Source organism: Chelonoidis abingdonii, chromosome 1 (assembly GCF_003597395.2).
Source record: "Chelonoidis abingdonii isolate Lonesome George chromosome 1, CheloAbing_2.0, whole genome shotgun sequence".
NCBI lineage: Eukaryota > Metazoa > Chordata > Testudines > Testudinidae > Chelonoidis > Chelonoidis abingdonii.
Genome location: NC_133769.1, coordinates 139,078,663 through 139,094,753, shown reverse-complemented (window position 1 = coordinate 139,094,753; position 16,091 = coordinate 139,078,663). Strand labels below are relative to the sequence as shown.

General features: G+C 45.5%; 1 pseudogene; it reads right to left on the bottom strand.

Moving 5' to 3' along the window:
- Positions 1 to 465: 465 nt before the first annotated feature.
- LOC142046778 (uncharacterized) lies at positions 466 to 4,677 on the bottom strand (annotated as a pseudogene).
- Between the last annotated feature and the right edge of the window lie 11,414 nt (positions 4,678 to 16,091).

Genomic DNA, 16,091 nt, shown 5'->3' with positions numbered 1-16,091 from the left:
AATTGATGGGTAAATCTTATTACCGCATTTCCTGTCTAAGCCTAATCCGTCCCCTTCTCCATAAGAGGCAGCATCAGGTTAGCGTTCTGAGCCTACGATTACCTTTATGATAAATCCATGTTGCAAATTACGCCCAAATTACCATTGACCTCAATGTCCTTAACTAACTATTCTCCTTCTCAAAAATTTTTTTCCAAGTACCTTACACAACCTACAGACGTCAATGTAACAGGCCTTAATAATTACCCGCGATCACTTTTATTCCCTTTTCTTAAAAATACGATACTATGTTGAGCCAATTCTCCACGTCGTACGGTCAACCCTCCGAGTTTACCGACTCTGCTTACTAAAATTCTCGCTAACGGGCTCGTCATTTCACGCGCCAGTTCCTTTTAATATACCTCGGATGGGATTGTACAAGGGTCCTCCTCGATTTTGTCCCATTAGCTTCCACCAGTCTTGGCCTCAATATATCCTCAGATACGCCTCAAGAGCGGTAATTATCACCTCCATATCCACATTCCCATTTATCATCCGGTTTCGCATCATCTTAAACTCCTCATAGTCTTTTTGTTTATCCTTCCATCTAATTTGAATTGAATCAGCTCATGATCACTCGAACCAAGGTTGTCCCCTACCACCATTTCTTCTATGAGGTCCTCACTGCTCACCAAAACCAAATCTAAAATGGCATCCCCTCTCGTAGGTCTGATGCACCTAAAAATGCAGCTGCCCCCCTGATTTCTACTCAATGTGGAGACTCTGATGCAATAACAGAAGCCCCTTGTTTCGGAGGCTTTCCCCACACTGTGCACCTCTGTAGGGGCCTTTCCCCTTGTGGATTCTCTGGTACCTAACCAGGGGGGCTCTAGGCATTTTGCTGCCCCAAGCACGGCAGGCAGGCTGCCTTCGGCGGCTTGCCTGTGGAGGGTCCGCTGGTCCCTTGGCTTCAGCAGACCTCCCGGCAGAGCGCCTGCCGTGGCTTGCTGCCCCAAGCAAGCGCTTGGCTTTCTGGGGCCTGGAGCCACCCCTGTACTTAACAAAGTGTGAGCTCTGGCTGAAGCTTTTCATGCACTGGGGGCATGCATAGGGTCTCTCACACTTGTGAGTTATCTGGTGTCTCAGGAGGTCTGAGCTCTGAATGAAGCTTTTCCCACACTCCTTACAAGTGTAGGGTTTCTCTCCCGAGTGGGTGCTCTGATGATGAATGAGGTGCGAACACTAGCTGAAGCCTTTCCTGCACTCAGCACACTGGTAGGGTCTCTCTCCTGTGTGGATCTGCTGGTGGTTAATGAGGTGCATGTTGGTGCTGAAGCTGTTCCCATACTCAGGGCATGTATAGGGTCTCTCCCCTGAGTGGGTTCTCTGTTGCTTGATAAAATGAGAACACCGACCAAAGCCTTTCCCACACTTAGCACACTGGTAGCATCTCTCTCCTGCATGGGTTCTCTGGTTAACGAGGTTGGTGTTGGCACTGAAGCTTTTCCCAAACACTTTACCTCTGGAGGGTGTCTCTCCTCTGTGGAGTCTCTGATGAGATGTAAGGAGGGAGCTCTCCTGGAAGCTTTTCCCAACTCAAAATATTTAACAGCTCTCTCACCCATGTGGGTTCTCTGATGTTGAATAAGCTCCGAGCTCTGACTGATGTTTTCCCCACATTCGCTCCATGTGCCCAGCCTCTTTCCTATGGGGCAGGGGTAGGCAACCTATGGCACGCGTGCCAAAGGCGGCACGCAAGCTGATTTTCAGTGGCACTCACACTGCCCAGGTGCTGGCCCCTGGTCCAGGGAGCTCTGCATTTTAATTTAATTTTAAATGAAGCTTCTTAAACATTTTTAAAACCTTGTTTACTTTACATACAACAATAGTTTAGTTATATATTGTAGACTTATAGAAAGAGACCTTCTAAAAATGTTAAAACGTATTACTGGCACGCGAAACTTTAAATTAAAGTGAATAAATGAAGACTTGGCACACCATTTCTGAAAGGTTGCCGACCCATGCTATGGGGGATTTCTGGCAAAGACTCATTTCTTTGAGGTTCTTGAAACTTATTTCCTGGTGAGTGGTTTTACCCTGGCTCTTCCGTGCAGGGGGTTTCCTCTCACTTTCTGACTTGCACTCACTGTTGCAGGCTTTTCCCCAGTCAGAAGTTTTGGAAATATTATTGTTGGATCTTTCCAACAATGTCTCTTGGGTTTCCACTGCCTCAGGTCCTTTATGAGAAGGCGAATCCAGCAGAAGCCTCTCCATCAGGAACGCCTCATCTTCTGGAATAAAAAGAAAATACGCACATGATCTGTGTACTTGGGACAAATACAAATGTGGAATAGGTAAACTTCAAAATCACAACCCTAAATCAGAATAAGATAAGAGAGATAAATAGTCAGGAGCCAAATCTTTATAATCCTTGATCAGAGTGTCAGAAGAAGACAAATTGTGCTTATAAATCCCATTTGAATATTAAGAGAGGTACAGGGAAGGAAGTCAATTTGTACTGATGGAAAGCCCTCAGTGACATCTGCAACAAGGATATGACACCAATTGGAACAGGAGAGGACTATATTATTTGTGACAGAATCTGAAGGTTTCATGTTGCCTTTTCTGAAATTCCATCTTATTTATAGTCTAATTGTTTCAGATTGCTTATGCTCATTCCTCACCTGTAGAGAAACCTCTCGGGATCACCCTATCCACAGAGACCTGGAGATTTGGAAAACAAGTCTCTTCCCCTTGTTCCATACAGGAGATCACATCAGGTTTGGAAATCATAATTCCTGATCACAGGAAGAAAAGCAGGTGATATCACTCTTTAGAAAACAAATCATTGAGTACTTAGGAAGACCATGGACCAGATTGTGACACCTTTACCCGTATTTGGCTACAGCTTTCTCCATAAATAGTCCTACTGACTCCAGAGGGAGTATCTGTGGAGTAAGATACTACTCAATATGAGTAAGTAAATGAGAACATGGCCTTGTGAGGTTAAACTCACATCTGTTCTTCTTTGTCTTGGATGCGTAATCCAAAACTGATGGGAAGATATTCAATGAGGTGAGATGTGTTGCCTCTCCTTTAGAAGCTATCACAACTTCCCTACATAGGGACTCATGGTGCACACTTATTATGCCACCTGCCAGTTCCTAAACAGTGCACCGCATTGGAATGGAGAATGGCTTCCTAAGCCTTAAAAGACCAGTGCACCCTTTCCAGGATGAAGCCAGTCTTATTGTGAGCATGTGTCTGGCATTGGGGTAGGAGGGGAGTAGAATAATTCTGGATACATATCATGTCTGTACATTGACAAAGACACAAAACACAAAGCCATTCTTCCTCCTTAGACATTCATGCAAGCACTGTAGAAAGCAGAGGGACATACAGAAACTGATGAATATGCTCAGGCAGATGCCCGTATATGCTGTCTGTCATGTACCTCAGAGGGCTGGAAGGCAGGCTCAGACTTTAGTATTCAGGCCAGCCTCTTGTCAGGGAAGAAGTGTGTCTAGCTAGGCACGCAGGCCTAGATCCACAAAGATACTTAGGCCCTTATGGACTTAGGCACATAAGTCCTGTTTTTAGGCGTCACTGTGAGCCACAAACACCCCACTTGGCTGCTGCCTCAGCCTGTAGGTGCCTAAATTTGCTAGGCACATACATTTTTGCAGTGAAAGTTCCCTGCGTGCCCTTGTTTCTGCTTCTAAGCATGCACGCTGCTGCCTCACTCTAGGCCTAAATCCCAGAGCAACCCACAAAAAGGGTGGAAGATAGGTACTTATCTACCTAACACGTGCACAGGGCCTGATCAGGATTATAATATCGGTACAGGCCAATTTGGGCTATGTAGCTGTGTAGTAGGGTCCTCAGTGGGCTAGGTGGCCCTGTGAGTAGCATCCACTCAGCCATGGGGTATGGTAGGGGAGCCATGGCCTCCCCACTCCATCAGCCTCCAACCCTAAGCCCTAGGAGGGTCAGTTAGCATTGACCATGAAGGGTGGGGACCCTCTGAGTTACCCTCCCTACCACTACTCCCTCTATTTCTGGTCCCAGATAAGGAAAAAGAAAAAAGAAACCAAACCATCAGCCCCAACCAGGCTCAGCATACGGTCCTGGTACTTCAGGGAGGTGTTTCTAGCCCTCTTTGGCAGAAGCCTGCAAGATAGATCTCTACTCCTCTCCTGCATTCTGGGCCAGGTTGCTCCCTTTTCAACCCTGTCTCCAGTTGGACCGTGGTCTGCAGGGTTGGACCAGCAGGGCTAACTGGGCCCAGGACTGTCCTTTAACCCCTTCCGTCCCTGCGTGGGGTTTGTATACCCCATCACAAGCTGCTATATCAATGCTTAATAATATGTACACTTAAATGTTTGGAATATGTATTGTGGGTAGTATTATCAGCATAATAAATATGTATGCTAGTCAGCGTATATTAGTCAACACACCTAACTAAGGCTTTGTAGATTGCAGTGTTGTTCCCGTACTTTTCAAGGTGCCGAAAAGTTAGGTGTTGCGAAGCTAAGCATCGCAATGTCTAAGCCCCTTTATGGATCTAGGTCCAAATGTCCCCACGAAATAGCTGTCAGGTGCAGAGACATCAAGGAAGGCAGGCAAGCAACCACAGGCACTAAAGAAATAGCTACCCGCTAGGAAGCCAAAGGCAGACAGGTAGGATCCAGCAAACATGGCCCTTAAGCACATAGGCCAGCAAGCATGGAGAACTGCAGGTGGCTAGGCAGACTATGAGAAGGCTAGCAAGCACCTATACGAGTCAATGCCACCTTGCAGGAGCAAAGACAGCTGAATCCTACTATTATATCCTGAGAGTGAAGTTATCAGATAGCAAATCCACTCTGTTCCCCAAATCAATTCACTGACTGCCCAGCACAATTGGACACAAATTGTGGGATCCATATTCCAGGCACCCCAGATAAGCAATGAGGTGAATCAGCACAGGCTTGAAGTCTGTTACTGCTCTAATGAATATTTGCATTTGGCAGCCAGACCAACTGTATGCCCACTGCACAAGTCCCTCTTAGCAAAATACAGTATTCTTGAAAAAATTAACTGAGCACAAGGGAGCCATGGATTAAAATGAAGAAAGCTTGATTGTCTGTGGTCACAATCATCCTAGAACACACATGTCTCTGGAGCTCTCACATGTGCCTTGAGATATGTTATCTGTGTGTGATGTACAGTTGCCAACCCTCCAGGATTGTCTGGGAGTCTCCAGGAATTAAAGATTAATGTCTTGTGATGGAACCTCCAGGAATGCAGTGAACCAAAATTGGCAACCTTATCTGTGATGAGGTGTATAGACCCTATGCTGCAACAGCCATAGAGGGGTTAATTATTTGCTAGGCACACTTCCCCAGTTGTAGCTAATTATTTGACAAGCAATAGCTGGGATAAAAGGCTGCAGCTTTGGCAGAAAGCTGAAGGGGATTATACTGAGGGAGTGCTGCTGCCGCCGCCGCCGCCTAAGGAACAGACCCAGAAATGCCATGAGGTGAGAGTGCTAGGAAATAGCTATGTGAGACTGGACTTTCTTAGGACCATGTTGTTGGGACCTTAGGAAGACTGCAATACAAGGATAAAAGTAGCTGACATGGGCTTGGAAGACCAAGAGAATGTGACCTTAAAAGGTCAGTATATTCTTAATACCCCTTTAGAGCTGGGGAATAAGGCACCTGAAGACAGCCTGCAAGAATAAATCACTCAGTGTCTATTCCAGATTATATCTCCCACTGTTGTTGCTATGGTATAGACATGCCAGAGCAGAAGAATGCTTATTAATCTTCCCAAGTATAGGCTGGGTCAGTGTCCTAGGGCAAGCAGGGTGTGAATTTCTTAGGGTCTGGATGTGATAATTAGATGCTGTCTGGTCTCCAGAACCTCTGCTTTCATTTGAAAGCAAATGAAACCCTTGGGTTGTTTCTTAGGACTTGTCTGTAGAATTTTTTTCAATGTATTGGTTGCCAACTAATCCAAGGTAACTAGCCTTTACAAAGATGATAATCTGGACAACATGATGGGTTGCTGTGTTTTTTGGCTGGAAATTCTGAAGATGTGGGGGAGGAAGGAGTTCTGGGTCAAACAAATTATTTGATTTTGACTCTTTAAACACTTAATTTTTTTAAAATAAGTTTCAAATTTCCTTTTAAAATGTTTAACTTTAAAAAGTCACAACAAAATACTTTTGCTGAGAATCTTTAGTTTGCCTTTTTAACAGATGCAGTTCAGTGAAGTGGACACACATTAGCAAAGTTTCAGTGTTGCTGAACTTAAAAACCCTCCTCACCCCCAAAAAAGGAAGAAAACTTCAGCAGAAAAATGGTACCTCACTTTAGTCTGGCCAACTTGTTCCAGATTACAAAAGTAGCCTGAAACAAACACTTATGGAATGTTCAGACTAGGCTTTCATAAAAGATATTAACTACAGTGGGTAAGAATACTAGTGTAGACATACCTCTAGTCTGGCAAAGGCCTATGTGGATCTGTATAGATCCTGGAACGAGAGGGTTAAGAGCTGTAATTGCTTATTGACCATTAGGGCTTGATTTTAGATGCCTAGTGATACTTAGCAGTGACTGATGTTTATCTAATTTCTTATTTGAGAAGGGGGGGGGCAGTCACAGATTGCACAAATTACTGTAAGTGACATCTAATTTTGTGCGTGGTGTTTGGGAGATTTACAAGTGGTGCTAAGTCCGAAGATCCTAGCAGAGACCATGGGCCTAGTGAAGCCTCAATGAGAGGGTGTCAGGTGGCATGCACAATCTGCTTTAGAGGCATCTAACTCTGGAGACTGTGCTAGGCAGAGTTTAGAGTACCAGCCCTAAAAAATCTAACCCCTTGAATTTTTAATGTGGAAAAATAAGCAGATATTTTCTTAAACTTTTTCAGGCTTTCCTTTATCCATCATCAAAACAAAACTAAAAAAAGGACAAGCAGCCAATTCTTTTCTACCTTTTCAGGTCATATTTAAAACACAAAGTGACAAATTTTGAGCTGACTTGTGTCCATGCATATTGTCCTTCTATTCCCCAATACTCAAGCCAGTCCCTTAACTTCTAATTAGCTTGCTATTAGGCAACTGCCACACATGTTCCCAGCAATCCTCTAACCACTGATTCTTAGACAGGAGCTCTTCAGGGCAGGAGATGTCTTATGTGTTTGTACAGTAACTGGCACAATGGGACCCTGAACCTGATTAGTCTTTTGGTTGCTATTTCAATGCAAATTCTCTAAATAGGGGCTTGTCTACATGGGGCTATTGACTAGAATAGCTATTGTGGAATTAAACTATTCTGCTAGAGCTATTCCAGAATAGCTCCATGTGTGGATGCTCTATTCCAGAATAAGTGGGGTTTTAATTTATTTTAGTCCAAACCATAGAGCAGGCAGAGACAAACACACAGTTGAAACTTTTTTCATTTCAGCTTGTTACTTAGTTGCTAGTCCCACAGTACTCCTGCCACCTCTTTCATTGCCACCCTTATGTGTTGGATTCTTCTTTTCAGTTCTTCAGATCTCTTTCCGATGGCACGAAGTGTCCTTCCCAAGTACCTATTCATTCTTTTGATTCAGCTTCTCTCCTGAAATTTCAATCAACAGCTCTTCCATCTTCCCTACTAGCACAACTTCATTTTCTTTGTGTTTGCCCTCAGACCATGGTCTTCACAAACATGTCCACTGACACATATTTACCAATTTCTCTTCATCAGTCAAAAGGGCCAGATCATACGCTAATTTTATGTCTCCACAGGCTTAGTCTAGGATGAAATGTCAATGTTAAAACTGAGATGGAAATATGCTGATTCAGACCTATAGCTAGGCAAACAAAAGCGAGGAGGCAAGGCAAAATCAGGCCCTGATTCTATACATTACTCCACAAGGGCTGACCCCACTGAAGTCAGTGGGCCTTTGAGCAGCACAAGGGTCCATCTGCATGCAGTAACTTGCAGCATCAAGGCTCAAGACCTATATATTCAGTTCTGTGTAAGTGCTCCCAAATCAGAATGCTGCCTTTCACAACCTCTTTGCATGGGTCCAAAGGCTATTAAGAATCAGGTCAATATGGGTTTTCTTCCTTTCTCACAGGGCCTACAACAGACAGAAGAATTCAACTCTTCTCTTTGCAAAACCAAGACACTGCCACACAGTCTGCCAGCAACAGAAGTCTGCTGCTCCCCAGATTCTGCAAGACAGAAAGGTTCTCCTAAGCTGCCAGACTTTTGAAGGTATGAACCACTGGGTGGTTGTAGACAAATCCCTTCACCACCTTTTTTTGCCTAATCTATAAAATTGGAATGACACTGCTTTCCTTTTCAAAAATGCTTTGAGCTATTTAAGAGCTAGGTATCTTATTATTAAAGATGCAGATAGGCACCAGTGGGATTTTCAAGTGTCTAGGTACCTAACTTGGCACTGAGGGAGGCACTGTTGCCTAGTGGATAAAGCATCATACTCAAGATACTTGGGTTCTATTCCTAGCTATTCTACTGGCCCACTGAGTGATCTTGGGTAAGTCACTTTAATTGCTCTGTGCTTCCATTTCACCATAGTATCATTATCCCCATTGTAACAGACTTCCTTTGTAAAGTGCTCTGGCATCTTGCTGATGAAGATTGCTATATAAGAGTTAAGTATTGTACTCATTGATTCCCCTCCCCTTCTGCACTGAAATCCATAGAAATTCAGCACGTAGCTACCGATCTGCAACATTAGGTACCTAAATACAGGACTGAATTTAGCAGCAGATGACCCAGGCAACCACTAGGAGGCACCAGGCTCAGGGTGCTGTTTGTTAGTGACAAAATGGAAAACAGAATGTTTGAAGTAAAATGTTTCAAGTGTTCTGTATGTGGATTAATCTTAAAGGAAATTTTAATTTGTTTTATGTATGGCATGAATAAATACAGATTTAACAATTCCAATGTGCAAATTTATCATCTGACAAGGATAAATCATACACAAAAATGGGCTACAAATGCATAAAAATGAGGTATTCAAAAGTATAACAAATGAGGGGTGCGGGCATGTGTGGCGCAGATGCTCCTTGCCTGGGGTGCCATTTGGTCTACGGCTGATCCTGCTGAAATACCTTTTGAAAATGTGTCCATAAAATTTACACTTTTCTTGAGAGTTAGAGACAGAAGCATTTATTACCCCTCTTTCAGATAAATTTCAATGTATTAATTAAAAAGTAAACTAAGAAATCCTATTTAGTGCTAGCAGTCAAAATGACTAATGGAATGTTAAACTGTAATATACTGTTCCCACACTAGGTGGCACTGTATACAAAACATTCTAAGCCAGGGGTCAGCAACCTTTCAGAAGTGGTGTGTGCCTAGTCTTCATTTATTCATTCTAATTTAAGGTTTCGCGTGCTGGTCATACACTTTTAGAAGGTCTTCTTTTTTTTTCTATAATTAAACTATTGTATGCAAATTATATAAGCTTTTTAAAATGTTTAAGATGCTTCATTTAAAATTAAAATGCAGAGCCCCCTGAGGCCACCCATCCGTTTGGATCTGGCCTGAAACCACCCACTCCTCTCAAGGGCAACCAAGCAAGTGGCCATCTGGGTAATGGCTTTCAGTCAACATGGATGTGAGCTACATTGGAATTGCTACCCTGTATCCCACAGCTAGAGAACAAGATGATTGTGAAATGCCCATGTGGTGTTTTTCTCTGTTCGATGGGGGTCAAAAGATAAGAGGAAGGGGGAGGGACAGCTGAGGGTAGGAAGTGCAGGAATGGGGACTGGGACAAAGAAGGGGAGAGTGGATGGGCAGGGTCCCCTGGGGTAACTGGGGGAGGGAATCAATCTCAATATACAAAGTACATCATTTTTTAGACAGGGGAAATAAGTCAAGGAGCAGGAACTACACATATATCTTCCCTACCCTCCAGCTCCCTCTCCAACTATCACAACAGAGCTACTACTGTGACTCCTTCATTCTTCCCCTCTTCATGTAAAAGTTTGATGGGGCTGATGCAGTAGTAGCTTTGTGCTGGCTTCTTCATATTATTCCTCCTTAGGCGAGTTCATTCTGTGGATCAAAGGTCAGAAATGAGTGACCAAGGGGGCATGGTGGTAACGCACAAGTCTGACCTGAAACAAAACTTAGCAACACATCTTCCCTCAGTGCCCTGCGTTAGCTCCCCCTTGAATACAGGCTCTCTCCTGACTGTGTAGGTTTCCATAGGGCTGGCTGTACTACCGGGAGGGTCATGTCTCTGTGACTAAGATCACCCATGCCAGCTACATTCCATGGGAGCTAAGCAGTTCTCCTCCAATAGGAGGGGCAGAAGACAGAATGTTCGCTGTAGCCAAATTACAGCCCTCACTCCCCCAAGTAACAAGAATCACAGTGGACCTCACTGCATTCAGAAATGAAAGCAAAACTTACCTCTGAACTAGCTTACCCTCCCTAACTCTTCACAGCAGTGTGCACCCACAACAAGCAGCCAGGGCAGACTCCAGCTTTTTTGCTGCCCCAAACACTGAGGGAGGGAAAGCCCTGATCTGCAGCACTTCAGCAGCAGCTCAGCCACGCCACTACATTCTTCAGCGGTGGGTCCTTCGTGGTGAGAGACCTGCCCCCAAAGACCCAGACGTGCCGCCCCGAGCACCTGCTTCCTTTGCTGGTGCCTGGAGCTGGCCCTGCAAACAACATACTCTAAACTCATCAAGCTATTTCTCCTACCAATGGGGAAGGAAGAGAGATTGTTGGGATTTTTTATTTTCAACTTTAAATTTTTTTAAAGTTAATGTTTAAAATTAAATATACATGAGTTATGAGGGATTACAGGTATTGGTTACAAGGATCACAAGAGACACACATTACACAACCAGCATAGACCCAGATTGGGGGTGCAGGACTTCTTAAAGCACCAGTGGATAAGTGGGCTCAGGTATGCCACCTATGGAATGTATTAAGAATCCAAGTCAGTATTGGTGTAGTGAATAAGTATGTGGTTGAGGTGTATCAGGGAAGGAAGTGGGTTATTTCCCTGGTTGGTGGTTTTGGTTACTTGACCTGGTACTGGCTGTGTCTGCTGATGTGTTCTATATAGATGTCTCTGGACCACCTGATGCTGTCAGACACCATGAGCTGGGTATAGCAATGACCAACTCCGCATGCTTTCAGTATCGGCTTATTGTGGAGGGTCTGTCATCTGTCACCCCTTTTCACAGATTCTTCTCTCCCTGTTTGGGCATGGCTGATAATAAATGAAACTTTTCCCATAAATATCCTGTTGGGAGAATTAGAGTATCACAGAAGATGGGGATTCATCCCTTGTGCGCTGTGTGCTCCAAGCAGGATTACACAGATTATAACTGAACCACTTTATTAGCATGTTAACAAAATCTGGTGTTGGTCAGAGCTGGGTACAGAAACTTTAGGGTATGTCTATGCTGCAATCAAATACCTGTGGCTGGCCCATGTCAGCGGGCTCAGGCTATGGGGCAGTTTGTGGTGTAGCTGCTCAGGCTGGAGCCTGGCTGTGGGATCAGCCCATTTCTCTCTCCCCCATCCCCAGGAATCAGAGTCCGTATTCCAGCCTGAGCCTGAACATCTACACTACAACTAAAGTCATGTAGCCCAAGCCCCTGTCAGCTGACATGCAGGGCCAGATTAACCTTTTTATGGGCCTGGTGCCAAACATACTGGTGGGCCCCCATGTAGTCACTATGGGCCCTTTCTGAGTGTTGGTCTGGTGTGCCAGCACCATGGTATACCCAGTACTGAATCTCGGAGAAATTTTTTGTTTTGATCACACACCTCTGCTTATCTATGTGTGTTGCAGCCTCCAGTTTTTCTCATTGAGCAGTACCTGTGTGGGTTTACTGGTGTCCACAGTGAGCAGAACTTTCACAATCATCACCGAAACTCCCCACAGATTTATTTCCTTCCTCATTCAGGCATTCTATAGCCATGTCTCCAGTACCATCCTATTTCACCAGCCATTGCATGTGGTCCTGGTCTCAGATCAATAAAGTTCTACAGCCAGCAGATACCTAATCAAATCTGACAAATTCCTCCGCCAGCACCAGTCCTGCTGTTTGGACAAGCCACTTGCAAACATCATTTCTCCAACCTTGGCTCAGGGAACACTTATACCCTGGGAACCTGCGGTCACCAGCCATCTTTTTCCCTCTGCTCCCATCTACGTGCTATTCTACTACCTAGTCACTACCACCTCTCCACATGCTTGTTTCCCTTCTACCTTGGATGTGCTCCCCTTACAGCTGGGACTATTCTCCCCCTGCAAACCTGACCTGCTTCTACTTTCTCTGCTCCCCTTGACATTCCTTTCCTACTGGTGACCTCTGTTCCTTGATGTTAACTCCGGTTTCTTTATCTGCTCCTACCTTAATGGCCGCCAGTAGTCACAGAGCCACTTCTAGCTTCTCTGGCTACAGCCATAGGGCCAATTGCCAGAGGCCAGCCTTAGACAGGTGCACCTACTAGCTGCAGGAGGGGTGGCAATTCCAAGACTGAGCATGCTTGAACCTTGCAATGGCAGCACTAGGGGCTCTCAATCCTCAGTGCTGGACTTAAGCAGCTGAAGACCCTGCAGTTAGGTGTTTCCCTACTCCAGGCCAAGGCTTTAAGTACTGAGATGCCCATCACCTGCAGCAGGGGTCCCTAATTCCTATGCACTCAACAGCTAACAGATAGTGAAGAAGGTGCAGCCTGGATGATTTCTGAGGCTCGGGCACTAGGAGATTCCCCATTCCTGAGCAGCAGTTCTGCAACAAGCTCACACCACCCTCCTCTGCTGTGGGACTAGGACCCTCTGAACACAGTGGAGTTACCCCATGTATAACTAGTTCTACCCAAAGCCTGTTGAAGTCAGTGGGAGTCTTTTCATTGTCTTTCCTGGGCTGAGTATAGAAGCAAAGGAACTAATTCAAGATTCTAGGGGTACAGTTCATTCTAAAATTATGCTGCACTGGTTTACTATTGTAAACAGGAAAGACTCACATTACCTAGTGAATAATCAGCACCTCCTGCAGCACTTAACTTTTTCTGAGAGGCCTCCCACCCAGTTACTAAATGTAAACCTGCTTAGCTTACAAGGTTTGAAAATATCAGGTGGTATGGTTACAAAAGCAAGGCATTTCTGAATTCAGTAGGAATTTTGGATGTGCACATTATGCAGGAGCAGTTCCTGCATGGTTACACAACTGCAGTAAAGTGGAACAATTTTCAGTTTGTGTGAATAGAGGATATCTGGATCCATATTGTAAGACTGTTCCTCATAATGAGGAAAAGTTGAGGTGCTTTTGCTGTTCTTCTGTTCCACTCTTAGTTTCTGTGGGAAACTTGCCAATGCAATATCACTGTCACCTTCTTTTTAAACAAACAAAACAAAAAAATGGTAATGGTTGCTGAAAATAGCAATTCTGGTTTCAATTAGCATTGGGAAGATGCCAGGATTTGTTGCTCAATTTTATCCTACTTTTTCTACAGCAAATTACAGTGGACCAGTATTTGATTTGGGAGAAATGAAATAGTAGAGAGCAACCCAAATTGAACTTGAGTGCTCCTGAACTTTGAGGGTGTTCAAATCTGGAAAAGAGGTGCTAGATTCCCTTTCTGAATATTAGATAAATCTGGAAAGGAAAAGCCAATTTCTGCTTCTGTGTCTCAGAAGTGGAGATTGAGTTACATCCTCCTGTGTGCCTGGTACTGTACCTAAAGCTGCCCAGGTTCTCTAGTAAAGCCTTTCCTCTCTTACTTGTCATTTTAGCTTCTCCTGGTGGGGTCCACATTCCTCCCTTGCTAGGCTTCAGCTAGAGGCACATTGTCCATTCATTCCACCCAATTCCTTCTTTGGGAGCTGCCAGCCGAGGCCACCAGCATCTCTAATCCTGTCTGGGGAAGTCTTCTGAGTGTGATATCTGGGACAAAGCTTTCTACTCCTTGGGCATACATGTTCTCCATTCACAATACCACCCTCTTTTAGCAGCCAGCATCCCATTCAGAGCAAGCCAGTGCATCAGGTCTCACCAGCCCTGGCAGATTCCCTACTCCCTCCCCATCCCTTTCCTGTTGATAGAGGCCAAGGGAATGCTGGGAATGTAGTTCCTTCCCTGTGCCAGGGCCTACTCTCTAGGCAGGGAGCTGGCCAAGGAACTACAGCTCCCGGGGTTCCCTTGGGCTCTTGGCTTCTGGGCTGGATCCCTGCAGGCAGAGGATGAGTTGGAGTGATGCTGCCTGTCTCTGGGCTTGGTGCGGGTGATAGAATGTAGCAGGGCTCTGCTTGGAGGGGAGTGATTGGCAGTCTCCTGGCTTGTGGGGGAGGAAGTGGGGCTGGGGAGGTTGGTAACTAGGGTGCTGCTCCTTGCTCTCTCTCGGGGCCTCTCGCAGTGCTGCAGGAGTGGAGGAGGCCAGTGTTAGGGGACCCTTCTGAGCGTGGGCCCCGCGCCACGGAACCATTGGGTGCCTTGGTAAACCTGGTACTGCTGACACGTGTTAGTGTTAGGTGTTTAATTGCAATGTAGACATAACCTCAGAGCCCAGAACAGGCCTTTCCATTGGGGCTGGGGTTTCATCCCTTTTGCCATCCCTGTCCATTCTTCATGTGGTGCCAGGTTTCTACATAGGTGTCAGAGATAGAAAGCTGGGATCAGGAAATGCACATTTTACCATACCCATACTTCCTACTCTCTAGTACATTGAGGATTTAGAAGCTGTGTGGTTTTTAACCCTTAACTTTCCAGACATGAGGGAAACATGTTCTGTTCTTTCCTTCATGTTCCCATTCACCTGTGTCATCTCACATGACTGCTCCTTGAACACTTCCTTGCGCTACCTTTTAAAAATTGGAGCTGCATCAAGGTTTGATTGTGTGATCTTTAGAAACAGTCATGAACTGCCTGGAAACCAAACATGTTTGCAAACAATCTTAGTGTTAAACTGCCTCTCCCCATCACTCCCTTCCTCAAACACCTCCCATCTTCCCTAGTGATTTCAGAATGCAGCTCAAAATTACCCTTGTGGTTTTAATTAGCCCCCCACGCCTCTTCCATAGACATTCTAGCAACCTCACTGATCTGGTTCTCTACTCCCTTCCAGGGACATAGTCAATATTACTAATATTAATACTACTGTAACATCCTTGTCTCTGACCTTGACCTATGCAAATTTGCCCCCTGAATATCCATGCAGAATGCTGCTGCAAAGATCATTTTCCAGCCATTGCTTCGACGATGTACCCCTGTCTTTGAATCCCTCCATTGGCTCCCTCTTCTCTATTGTGTCAAACATAAGCTGCTTGTCTTCATTTTCAAGGCCCTTCATGGCCCATCCCCTCACTAGCTATCACACTCATATACTATTGAAGGCAACTCCAGGCTGACCCAGGCTCCTGGTATGTCAGGCAGATTCCCATTTGCAATCAAAAAAACTCCTGACTCCCAATTTAATGTTCTCTCCTTCATAAAAACATGCATCAGCCTCTCTCTCTCTGAGTCAGTGAGAGAGACTGATGGCTGATGCACAAGAGTCTGGGTAACAGAAGTGTCCTCTGCTCAGTGACTGCCAATGGGAATATGTGAGGAGTGGGGTCAGCCAGGCTCAGTGGCCAACAGCAGGGCAGTGGGATAGATGTTAAGTGTGGGGCTGCAGTGGTGGTGGCACAAGGTGGAGGCAGGTGTGTGTGTGTGTGGGGGGGGGAGTACATTGGTCTGTGTGTTAAGGAGGGCGTCATGCTCCATTCTCCCCCAGGCCTTGGCTGCAGCAGAGAGGGGGTAGACAAAGGTTTGGGTGGGGGGAAACAGCCCCACTCACCCCAGAACTCAGTGTAGTTGGTGGGGTTTAGGGATCAGGCAGGCACGTTCATCCCCCATTCTCTCCAGCAAGAGGGGGGAATCACAAAGGGGGTCATTCCCACTCCTCTTCCAGGACTCAGCACAGGAGGGTCAACACAGTTATGTTCTGCTGCAAACGCTCTGCTGAGCGTGGACATTGTCTCTGCTTTCTTGGGTGTAATTGTGGCTCCGCCTCCCTGAACGCTGCCTATGGCCCCACACTGAGGGAGTGGGGGAGGGGGTGCAAGACTGCTCTCCTTGCTGTGTG